The following is a 12,691-nucleotide window of genomic DNA, read 5'->3' on the forward strand; positions in this document are numbered from 1 at the left end:
TGGGAGGTTGAACTCCATCTTGCTCTTCTCCCTTTTCATTTGAGCTTTCTTCTTGTGGTTTTTGGAGTAGTTCCTCCAGTTCCTTCCCACTCCTAAGTGTGATAGCTTGACACTCCTCCCTTTTGCTTGAATTGGCATCATTGCAAAGGTTGTAGCAGATGTGCTGTTTTGGTTTTGATAAGCGTGTGGAGAAGTGTTATTGTGGGGGTGTTGAGATATCCTCTGTGTGAATTGCTGGTGAGCTGCATTGTTGTTGGAGTTGTAACGTCTCTGGTCTTGGTTTTGATCTTGCTGACTTCCCCACCCAAAGTTTGGGTGGTTTCTCCATCCAGGGTTATAGTTCTTGGAGTATGGATCATAGTTTTGCCTTGGTGAATTCCCAATGTAGTTGGCTTGCTCCTGACTACCCTCTGCTTCTTCATTCACTCCTTCTTGGGTTATTGATGAAGTTGAGATTGCTGCTACTTGGTTCCTCTCCATCTTCTTGGTGAGGTCAGCCAGCTGCTGGGTAATGAGCTTGTTTTGAGCCAACAGAGCATCTACATTGTTTAGCTCCATTACTCCACTTGTGTTCCCTCTTTCGGAAGCATAGAAGTAGTGGTTCTCTGCTACTGTTTCAATGACATCTTTAGCCTCCTCAATGGTTTTCTTCTTGTTCAAGGATCCTCCGGATGAATGGTCTACGGCCTTCTTTGACTCATAAGAGAGCCCTTCATAGAAAATGTGCAGCTGCACCCATTCGTTGAACATGTCAGGTGGACACCTCCTTGTGAGGTCCTTAAATCTCTCCCATGCTTCATACAAAGTCTCACCATCTTGTTGCCTGAAAGTTTGGACCTCAGCTCTTAGCCTATTGATTCTTTGAGGAGGGTAAAATCTTACTAAGAATTTGTTCACCACGTCTTCCCAAGTTATCAATCTTTCCCTTGGGAAAGATTCCAACCACTTGGCTGCCTTGTCCCTGATTGAGAATGGAAATAAGAGCAGTCTATAGGCGTCAGGATGAACACCATTAGACTTCACTGTATCACATATTCTTAAGAAGGTGGTTAAATGTTGATTGGGGTCTTCTTGAACACCTCCTCCAAACGAACAGTTGTTCTGAACAAGGGTGATGAGCTGTGGTTTAAGTTCAAAGTTGTTGGCATGGATTGTTGGCTTTTGGATGCTACTTCCATAATTGCCTGGGTTTGGATTAATGTAAGAGCCCAAAACTCTTCTATCATCCCCAGCATGATTTGCTCTACCTCCTCCCCCATGGTTGTGATCCTCTTTTTCATGATAGTTTTCCATGTTGTCTTCCATGGTTGGTTCAAAGAATTCCTCCTCTTCCTCAGCACCAACCACTTTCTTTCCTCTTGCCTCCCTCCTTAATCTAAGGAAGGTCCTCTCAGGTTCAGAATCGAAGGAAGTTGAAGCCCCGCTTCTTCTCCCTGTCATACAACCAACAAGTGCAAGTGATGCCAGGGCATCTTGGCCAGTTTCACTGACCTTTTCTTTACTGTTTTTAGGTTAGTTTCATGCATTCTCTTAGGAAATAAGCTAGTTTTGGGTAGATATTCACTTACACCTTGATTCAAGCATACATTGTGCATTTTACATTATTTCATGAGGATTTTGCATGAGTTTAGTGACAAATTGTATGTTGCGTTGCCCATGACTTGGACTAGAACTTTGATGCGCTCTATTGCTTGATTTCAGGACCAAAGGAAGCAAGGAATGGGAGAAAACTTGCAAAGTTAATAAGAAAAGTGATTGCCAATAACGCTCTCGAAGCCATCATTGACCACGTTAAGAGTCACGTTAACTAAGTTAACGTGAACTCTAACGTGGAGAGGGGAAGTTGAGCCAACGTTAGTGACACTTAACATTGTCACTAACGTTGTCAAATGCTCATAAGTGGCCACGTTAGAGTCCACGTTAACTTAGTTAACGTGGCCTCTAATGTTAAAAGGGGGAAGAAACACCAACGTTAGTGACATTCAACATTGTCACTAACGTTGGCCTAAGGAGAAACATACCACGTTAACTCCCACGTTAACTTGGTTAACGTGGGAGCTAACGTAAGAAGCAAGAGTGGTCGACAACGTTAGTGACACCCAACATTGTCACTAACGTTGGAAGCAACCACACAACCCCCAGGGAGCAACGTTAACTCCCACGTTAACTTAGTTAACGTGGAAGCTAACATTGATGAGTGAAAGAATGGCCAACGTTAGTGACACTCAACATTGTCACTAACGTTGGGGATGGCTAAGCATGGCCACGTTAACCTAGTTAACGTGGACTCTAACGTGAGGCATAGGGGCACCTTGGAACGTTAGTGACAATGTTGAGTGTCACTAACGTTCTCGAAGGATGGCAAGCCCACGTTAAAGAGCCACGTTAACTAAGTTAACGTGGGCTCTAACGTGGGAACAAAGGGGGCTTTTCAAAGTTATTGGGAATGTTAAGTCTCAATAACGTGTGCGAAGGACTTAGAGACAACGTTAGTGGCAACGTTTATGCCACTAACGTTGAAGTTAACGTGGCTTTTACTTAGTAACGTTAGTGAGAAAGTTGATTGTCACTAACGTTCTCGAACTTATATTTTCACTAAACGTTAACACCCCTAACGTCCTGAGCTAAAGTCTCTGCCCACTTCACATTTTCTCTCTACAAGTAAAGCCAAGCCCAAATGAAGAAGAGATATGCTTCAAACTCAAGATCCAAAGGCCCAAGACTTGAAGAGCCAACTAGAAGCTGAGAGAAGTAGTATATATAGGAGTAGCTTTGAATTGTTGAAGGAGTTCTGGAAGTTGGAAAAGAGAAATACTCTCTGTATTTTACATTCTCTGCAATTTCTAGTTTTATGATGTATTCTCCATCTTTGTTTTCATTTTCTAGAGCTATGAACAACTAAACCCCTTTCATTGGGTTAGGGAGCTCTGTTGTAATTTGATGGATCAATACTAGTTTTCATTATTTTTCTTCTATCTTTTCTCTTGATTTTACTTGAAAGCTTTCGATCTTCATCCAATTGGGTAGTTATCTTGGAAATGAAGCTATTCAAACTTGGATCTCTTCTGAACCTTGAAAGAGGAATGAAGAGATCAAGCTAGAAATGCTTTCTCATGCTGGACCAAATTGGGTTTGGATGGGTATGTGACTATAACCCTCTCAATACTTGATTTGGGAAATGCATGTGGTATAATCAGTGACCATACTTCATCTCTTCTCATGTGCAATTGACCAAGGAATTGGCTATTGATCAAAATTTGAGAGATTGAATTGCAAGAAATTATAATTCAATCAATTAAGATTGCCAAGGAGATCAATGAGTGCATTGATTGAGGAAGAGATGAAAATGAACTTGATCCGGAGAATTGCAACATCTCCTAAGCCCAATGAACTCCCCATCTCTGATCTTACCCATTCTCTTTAATTTCTGCCATTTACTTTTATGAGCAAATCCCCCATTCCCATTTACAATTCTGCAATTTACTTTCAGTCATTTACTTCCAGTCCTTTAATTCTAGCATTTACTTTTCTGTTATTTACATTCCCGCCATTTTATTTTCTACAACTCTCAACCCAAATTCTGGATTCACTCAACTAGAACATTCTTCTAATTAAAGTTGCTTGATCAATCAATCCCTGTGGGATTCGACCTCACTCTATTGTGAGTTTTTACTTGACGACAAATTCGGTACACTTGCCGAAGGAAATTTGTTGAGAGACAGTTTCCACCCGCATCAAGTTTATGGCGCCGTTTCCGGGGATTGATTGTGCATCAACAATGATTAAATTGGAAGATCACTAGATTGAGCATTTTTCTTTTGTGAATTTCATTTTCTGTTTGAGTGATTTACTTTCTGTTTTAGTTAAACTTCTTTCCTTCCCTCTCTACTCTTTTTTTTTTGTTATTTTCAATTCTGTTTGCTAACCCACTAACTATTTGATATATTGCATCACCCACAACTAACAGTAATTCTGACAAAAATATTTTCTGCACCTAACTTTTCTTGCTTGCACTTGATGGTTGTATGACAGGGAGAAGAAGCGGGGCTTCAACTTCCTTCGATTCTGAACCTGAGAGGACCTTCCTTAGATTAAGAAGGGAGGCAAGAGGAAAGAAAGTGGTTGGTGTTAAGGAAGAAGAGGAATTCTTTGAACCAAACATGGAAGACAACATGGAAAACCATCATGAAGAAGAGGATCACAACCATGGGGGAGGAGGTAGAGCAAATCATGCTGGGGATGACAGAAGAGTTTTGGGCTCTTACATCAATCCAAACCCAGGCAATTATGGAAGTAGCATCCAAAAGCCAAAAATCCATGCCAACAACTTTGAACTTAAACCACAGCTCATCACCCTTGTTCAGAACAACTGTTCGTTTGGAGGAGGTGTTCAAGAAGACCCCAATTAACATTTAACCACCTTCCTGAGAATATGTGACACAGTGAAATCTAATGGTGTTCATCCTGATGCCTATAGACTGCTCTTATTTCCATTCTCACTCAGGGACAAGGCAGCCAAGTGGCTGGAATCTTTCCCAAGGGAAAGCTTGACAACTTGGGAAGACGTGGTGAACAAATTGTTAGCAAGATTTTACCCTCCTCAACGAATCAATAGGCTGAGAGCTGAGGTCCAAACTTTCAGGCAACAAGATGGTGAGACTCTATATGAAGCATGGGAGAGGTTTAAAGACCTAACAAGGAGGTGCCCACCAGATATGTTCAACGAATGGGTGCAGCTGCACATTTTCTATGAAGAGCTCTCTTATGAGTCAAAGAAGGTCGTAGACCATTCATCCGGAGGATCTTTGAACAAGAAGAAGACTATTGAGGAAGCCATAGATGTTATTGAAATAGTAGCACAGAACGACTACTTCTATGATTCCGAAAGAGGGAACACAAAAGGAGTAATGGAGCTAAACAATGTAGATGCTCTGTTGGCCCAAAACAAGCTCATTACCCAGCAGCTGGTTGACCTCACCAAGAAGATGGAGAGGAACCAAGTAGCAGCAATCTCAACTTCATCAACAACCCAAGAAGGAGTGAATGAAGAAGTAGAGGGTAGTCAGGAGCAAGCTAACTACATTGGGAATTCACCAAGGAAAAACTATGATCCATACTCCAAGACCTACAACCCTGGATGGAGAAACCACCCAAACTTTGGGTGGAGAAGTGAGCAAGATCAAAACCAAGACCAAAGACGTTACAACTCCAACAACAATGCAGCTCACCAGTAATTCACACAGAGGACATCTCAACACCCCCACAACAACACTTCTCCATACACTTATCAAAACCAAAACAGCACATTTGCTCCGAATCACCCATCAATTGATGACAAGCTCTCTAAGATTGAAACCTTACTTGAAGGAGTATGCAAGGACATTCGAAACAGTAAAGCATTCCGAGAGGAAGTGCAGTCAAACATGCAGAATCAAAATGCTGCCATCAAGAAACTGGAGACACAAATCAGCTATCTATTTAAGCAGCTTCCTAACCACAACCTTTGCAATGATGCCAATTCAAGCAAAAGGGAGGAGTGTCAAGCTATCACACTTAGGAGTGGGAAGGAACTGAAGGAACTGCCCCAAGAACCACAAGAAGAAGGCTCAAATGAAAAGGTCAAAGAGCAAGATGGAGTTCAACCTCCCACGCCAAGTCTGCAGAAAGAAAAAGGGATGCCACAACTGAACATCTTAAGAGCTCCATACCCCCCAGCTATTGAAGAAAAAGGAAGATGACAACCAGTTCTTGAGATTTTTGGAAATCTTCAAGAAACTACAAATCAACATACCTTTTGCTGAAGCCATAGAACAAATGCCACTCTATGCCAAGTTTTTGAAGGAACTAATGACTAAGAAGAGAAGCTGGAAGAACAATGAGACTGTGATACTAACCGAAGAGTGTAGTGCTATCATTCAGCACAAACTACCCCAGAAACTGAAGGATCCTGGGAGTTTTCAGATCCCTTGTATTATAGGGGAAATCACAATAGAGAAGGCTCTTTGTGACTTAGGGGCCAGCATCAATTTGATGTCAGTAGCTATGATGAGGAAGATGAAAATTGAGGAGGCTAAACCAACAAAAATGGCCCTACAACTGGCAGACCGATCGTTCAAATTCCCTCATGGGTTAGTAGAGGATTTGCTGGTAAAAGTGGGAGATTTCATATTTTCAGCAGATTTTGTGGTGCTGGACATGCAGGAGGACGCCAAGACCTCCATCATCCTGGGAAGGCCATTCTTGGCCACTGCTGGGGCTATCATTGATGTTCAGAAGGGTGACCTCACCCTGAGATTACACAATGAAAAGATGACATTCAATGTGTTCAAGGCCATGAGTTACCCACCAGAACAATTGGGGGAATGCATGAGGTTAGATGCACTTGAGGATGAAGTGCAGGAGAATTTTGAAGAAGAAGAAACTAAAGAGGACGAGAGATTGGTGGAGGAAGAATCTAAATCAAGTGAAGAGGTGGCCACAGTAGAAATTCATATACCAGATGCACCAAAGGAAGGGAACGAAAAGTCAGAAGCACCCACACTTGAACTCAAAGCACTGCGACCCACTCTCAAATATGCATACCTAGGAGAAAATGAAAACTACCCAGTGATCATAAATTCATCCCTCAGTCAAGATCAAGAGGACGAGCTACTCAAAGTGCTGAGGGAGCATAAGGATGCCATTGGATGGACCCTTGCTGACTTGAAAGGAATCAGTTCAGCCATATGCATGCATAAAATACTGTTGGAAGATGATGCTAAGCCATCCATTCAATCCCAAAGAAGGCTGAACCCAATCATGAAGGAAGTGGTACAGAAAGAGGTTATGAAGCTTTGGCAAGGAGGGGTAATATACCTAATTTCGGACAGCCCTTGGGTTAGCCCCGTACATGTTGTGCCCAAGAAGGGAGGAATCACTGTGGTTCCCAATGAGAAGAACGAACTCATACCTACAAGGACCGCCACAGGATGGCGGATGTGCATAGACTACAGAAAACTCAATGAGGCTACACGAAAAGATCATTTTCCCCTTCCATTCATGGATCAGATGTTGGAAAGACTTGCAGGGCACGCATATTATTGTTTTCTCGACGGTTATTCAGGATATAACCAAATAGTGATTGATCCCATAGACCAAGAGAAAACCTCATTTACTTGCCCGTATGAAGTGTTTGCCTATAGGCGCATGCCATTTGGGCTATGTAATGCACCTGCAACTTTCGAATGCTGCATGCTTTCTATTTTTTCAGATATGATAGAAAAATTCATTGAAGTTTTTATGGATGATTTCTCGGTATTCGGAGATTCCTTTCCTAATTGCCTACATCACCTCGCCTTGGTATTGAAAAGATGCCAAGAGACCAATTTGGTTTTGAACTGGGAAAAATGTCACTTTATGGTGATAGGAGGAATAGTCCTTGGTCACAAGGTCTCCCACAAAGGCATTGAGGTTGATAGAGCTAAAGTAGAACTTATTGAAAAACTACCCCCACCCAGTGATGTCAAGGCAATTAGGAGTTTTTTAGGGCATGCTGGTTTTTACAGAAGGTTCATTAAAGATTTTTTAAAGATAGCCAAGCCCTTAAGCAATCTCCTTGTATTTGATACACCATTTATCTTTGATGAAACATGCATGCTAGCATTTGCACATTTAAAAATGAGGTTGTCCTCTGCTCCTATCGTTTCCCCACCTGATTGGAACCTACCATTTGAATTGATGTGCGATGCATCTGATTTTGTAGTTGGGGCAGTGTTAGGACAAAGGAAAGATAACTTAGTTCATGTGATATACTATGCAAGCAAAGTCCTTAATGAAACTCAAAGAAATTATACCACTACTAAAAAGGAGTTGCTAGCAATAGTTTTTGCATTTGACAAATTTAGATCATACCTCATTGGTGCTAAAGTGATTATCTTTACAGATCACACAGCACTTAAATATTTGTTTGCCAAGCAAGAATCAAAGGCAAGACTAATAAGGTGGATCTTACTGTTGCAGGAATTCAATATTGAAATCAGAGACAAAAAAGGAGTGGAAAACAAGGTGGCAGATCACCTATCCAGAATCCCTCATGATCAAGGTGGAGGAAACGATACAAATGTGAACGAGCTCTTCCCTGATGAGCAGTTGATGACAGTTCACAAAGCACCATGGTTTGCAGATATTGCAAATTTCAAGGCAACTGGGGCATTACCCCCAGGGATCAATAAACATAAAAAAAGGAAGCTCATGAATGATGCAAAATACTTTGTCTGGGACGAGCCATATCTCTTCAAGAAGTGTTCAGATGGAATCCTTAGAAGATGTGTTTCGGAAGAAGAAGGAAGAGAAGTCCTGTGGAATTGCCACGGTTCATGTTATGGAGGCCACTTTGGAGGGGACAGAACTGCAGCAAAGGTGTTACAAAGCGGATTCTTTTGGCCCACCCTTTTCAAGGATGCCAAAGAACTAGTAAAAAGCTGCAATGAATGCCAAAGATCTGGAAACTTGCCCAAAAGAAACGCCATGCCACAAAATTTCATCTTGGAACTAGAACTGTTTGATGTGTAGGGAATAGATTTCATGGGACCATTCCCAACCTCATATCCAAACAGGTACATCTTGGTAGCAGTGGATTATGTTTCCAAGTGGGTAGAGGCTATTGCAACCCCAACTAATGATAATAAGGTAGTCATGAACTTCCTCAGAAAGAATATCTTTAGCCGTTTTGGAGTCCCAAGAGCCCTCATCAGTGATGGAGGGAGCCAATTTTGTAACAAACCACTAGAAGCTCTCCTCCTATGATATGGGGTAAAACACAAAGTAGCCACACCTTACCATCCTCAAACAAGTGGGCAAACTGAGATATCCAACAGAGAGCTGAAGAGGATCCTGGAAAAGACTGTGGGTGCATCTAGAAAGGATTGGTTGAAGAAGCTGGATGATGCTCTTTGGGCATACAGAACAGCATTCAAAACTCCACTTGGAATGTCTCCATATCAACTGGTCTATGGGAAGGCTTATCATTTACCACTGGAGCTGGAACACAAAGCTCTCTGGGCTATCAAGATACTAAATTTTGACAACATTAATGCTGGTGCAAAAAGGATCTTACAGCTGTAAGAGATGGAGGAATTCAGGTCACAAGCCTATGAAAACACTAAGATGTATAAAGAAAAGGCAAAAAGAAAACATGACATGCATCTTGCACCCAGGAGTTTCGAAAAGGGGCAGCGAGTACTCCTTTACAACTCTAAATTAAGGCTGTTCCCAGGAAAACTCAAGTCAAGGTGGTCCGGACCTTTCATGGTTACCAAAGTATCACCATATGGCCACATCGAAATCACGGATGAAGGTTCAGAGAGGACTTTTACAGTGAATGGACAAAGGCTCAAGCATTATCTGGGCAACATGGGGGAAAACCCCAGAGTAAAGTACCATCTCAAGTAATTAAGGACTCATCGAGCTAGCGACGATAAAAGAGCGCTCTGTTGGGAGGCAACCCAACCTCAGGTAGTTTCAATTTCATCTTTATTTCAATAAAAATCACAAGTTGTTTCCCCTGCATTGTAAGGAGCTAAGTTTGGTGTTCCATACCAGAACAATCCAAGAGTGATAGTGTAATTCTAAGTTTGGTGTTCCACCAAAGGACATTAGTTAGAATTACACTCCACTCCAAAAGAACATTGCTAGCTCCATCCAATCAAGAGAAACCACTTAGATGTAGTTAGACTATAGGTGATCATTGCTTTGTTGATAACAAGATATGAGGTTCTCTGCATATATGCAATGTTTTGTACTGGGCAAGGAACTAAGTTTGGTGTTCACACACAAAATTGAGTTCAAGAGGCACAAGCATACATGCAAGCTAACTATGTCTCAAGTGCTTTGGGAACAAGCAACTTCCAATAACCTTGCAGGAATCTTATGAGGAAATGGTGCACCTTCACCCAAAGAAGCGAGGCAGCAAAAACTAGGATGATGACAAAGAGAGAGGGCAACCAGAAATCATCACCTGAAGGTTGTATTGTTACTTAATTCCATTATACTCAGAATTGTTGAAAGTTGGAAGTCCGAATGCACCTTTGATTTGTAGTTACGCGTAGTTGAAACCTTTTTCAATTCTGTCTTTTAAGTCTTTAGTATTGAAGAAGGTCTCTGTGTGCTAGTCTTTATGTCACTGCATCCTTACTTTACTTACTTGTATGCTTGTCCCTTTAAATCAAATGAAGAGAGAATGTTTATGTTTCAAAAGACCAGAGTAGAGTTCATACTATGGAGTACATTCATGAGTTTGTGGTATGATCATAAGTTAGCTAAGTTGGTTAAACCATAAGGTGGGATGACAACTATCTGGCCTGAATACTTTGCTTTGAATATACTCATGAGACTAAGTATATGACAAGATCCTAATAAGAGAAAAAGAAAAGAATAATGAAAGTGGAAAAACAAAAGAAAAAAGAGTAAGTAATAAGGCTAGGCACCAATCGTTTTGATCTTAAGATATGTGTCTGTGGTGTTCCTGTGTGAGGGATCTACTTGAATGAATAAGCTCTTAGGGGTGCTTTATCACTTGGTAACTTGGGTTAACTAACCCGGGATTATCAGCTGAAAGTCCATTATCAAGAGTAACCCTCACCACAGAGCATTTAGTAACCCAAAGAGGTGCTGGACACCAAGGTCTCAAGAAGGAAAATAAATGAACTATATGCTTGTGGTGTGTATGTATGGGGGAGAGACTTGAGGGAGTAAGTCCTTAGGGGTGCTTCAACACCTAGCACCCTGAACCAACTGGTTCGGGAGTGTTGGCTGAAAGCTTATCTTAAAAAGTTGCCCCCTCACAGAGCACTTAGCCTAAGAACACCAATAAGCTTTGAAATGACAATAAAGGGATCAATGAATAAAAGTCTCAAGGGATGTAAGCAAGGTGAGTGTTTTAGGACATGATAAAGGTCTGAAAGCCAGTAAAGGAATGAACCTAAGTTGCTATGCATGAAACCACCATAAAATCAGTGATATGACTTCCACAAGAATGACTCATTGCTCTTGGCATTCCATTCATCATTCTCTTGTTCCAGTACTTGCTTAGGGACAAGCAAGCTTTAAGTTTGGTGTTGTGATTCCAGGGCATCTTGGCCAGTTTCACTGACCTTTTCTTTACTGTTTTTAGGTTAGTTTCATGCATTCTCTTAGGAAATAAGCTAGTTTTGGGTAGATATTCACTTACACCTTGATTCAAGCATACATTGTGCATTTTACATTATTTCATGAGGATTTTGCATGAGTTTAGTGACAAATTGTATGTTGCATTGCCCATGACTTGGACTAGAACTTTGATGCGCTCTATTGCTTGATTTCAGGACCAAAGGAAGCAAGGAATGGGAGGTAACATGCAAAGTTAATGAGAAAAGTGATTGCCAATAACACTCTCAAAGCCATCATTGACCACGTTAAGAGTCACGTTAACTAAGTTAACGTGAACTCTAACGTGGAGAGGGGAAGTTGAGCCAACGTTAGTGACACTTAACATTGTCACTAACGTTGGCAAATGCTCATAAGTGGCCACGTTAGAGTCCACGTTAACTTAGTTAACGTGGCCTCTAACGTTAAAAGGGGGAAGAAACGCCAACGTTAGTGACATTCAACATTGTCACTAACATTGGCCTAAGGAGAAACATACCAGGTAACTCCCACGTTAACTTGGTTAACGTGGGAGCTAACGTAAGAAGCAAGAGTGGTCGACAACGTTAGTGACACCCAACATTGTCACCAACGTTGGAAGCAACCACACAACCCCCCAGGGAGCCACGTTAACTCCCACGTTAACTTAGTTAACGTGGAAGCTAACGTTGATGAGTGAAAGAATGGCCAACGTTAGTGACACTCAACATTGTCACTAACGTTGGGGATGGCTAAGCATGGCCACGTTAGAAGCCACGTTAACCTAGTTAACGTGGACTCTAACGTGAGGCATAGGGGCACCGTGGAATGTTGGTGACAATGTTGAGTGTCACTAACGTTCTCGAAGGATGGCAAGCCCATGTTAAAGAGCCACGTTAACTAAGTTAACGTGGGCTCTAACGTGAGAACAAAGGGGGCTTTTCAAAGTTATTGGGAATGTTAAGTCTCAATAACGTGTGCGAAGAACTTAGAGGCAACGTTAGTGGCAACGTTTATGCCACTAACGTTGAAGTTAACGTGCCTTTTACTTAGTAACGTTAGTGAGAAAGTTGATTGTCACTAACGTTCTCGAACTTATATTTTCACTAAACGTTAAAACCCCTAATGTCCTGAGCTAAAGTCTCTGCCCACTTCACATTTTCTCTCTGCAAGTAAAGCCAAGCCCAAATGAAGAAGAGATATGCTTCAAACTCAAGATCCAAAGGCCCAAGACTTGAAGAGCCAACTAGAAGCTGAGAGAAGTAGTATATATAGGAGTAGCTTTGAATTGTTGAAGGAGTTCTGGAAGTTGGAAAAGAGAACTACTCTCTGTATTTTACATTCTCTGCAATTTCTAGTTTTATGATGTATTCTCCATCTTTGTTTTCATTTTCTAGAGCTATGAACAACTAAACCCCTTTCATTGGGTTAGGGAGCTCTGTTGTAATTTGATGGATCAATACTTGTTTTCATTATTTTTCTTCTATCTTTTCTCTTGATTTTACTTGAAAGCTTTCGATCTTTATCCAATTGAGTAGTTATCTTGGAAAAG

General features: G+C 41.4%; 2 non-coding genes across 2 annotated transcripts; one reads left to right on the forward strand and one right to left on the reverse strand.

The window, feature by feature from the left end:
* Positions 1–748: 748 nt before the first annotated feature.
* LOC148564165 (small nucleolar RNA R71) lies at positions 749–852 on the forward strand. Its single transcript, XR_015884821.1, has one exon. It is a non-coding gene; the product is annotated as a small nucleolar RNA R71 (small nucleolar RNA).
* Positions 853–4,613: 3,761 nt separating this feature from the next.
* On the reverse strand, positions 4,614–4,720 carry LOC148564166 (small nucleolar RNA R71). The gene has a single exon (XR_015884890.1). It is a non-coding gene; the product is annotated as a small nucleolar RNA R71 (small nucleolar RNA).
* Positions 4,721–12,691: the final 7,971 nt, after the last annotated feature.

The sequence above is a fragment of the Arachis ipaensis genome, chromosome B5 (genome assembly GCF_059453495.1).
Source record: "Arachis ipaensis isolate K30076 ecotype BB chromosome B5, ASM5945349v1, whole genome shotgun sequence".
Taxonomy (NCBI): Eukaryota; Viridiplantae; Streptophyta; class Magnoliopsida; order Fabales; family Fabaceae; genus Arachis; species Arachis ipaensis.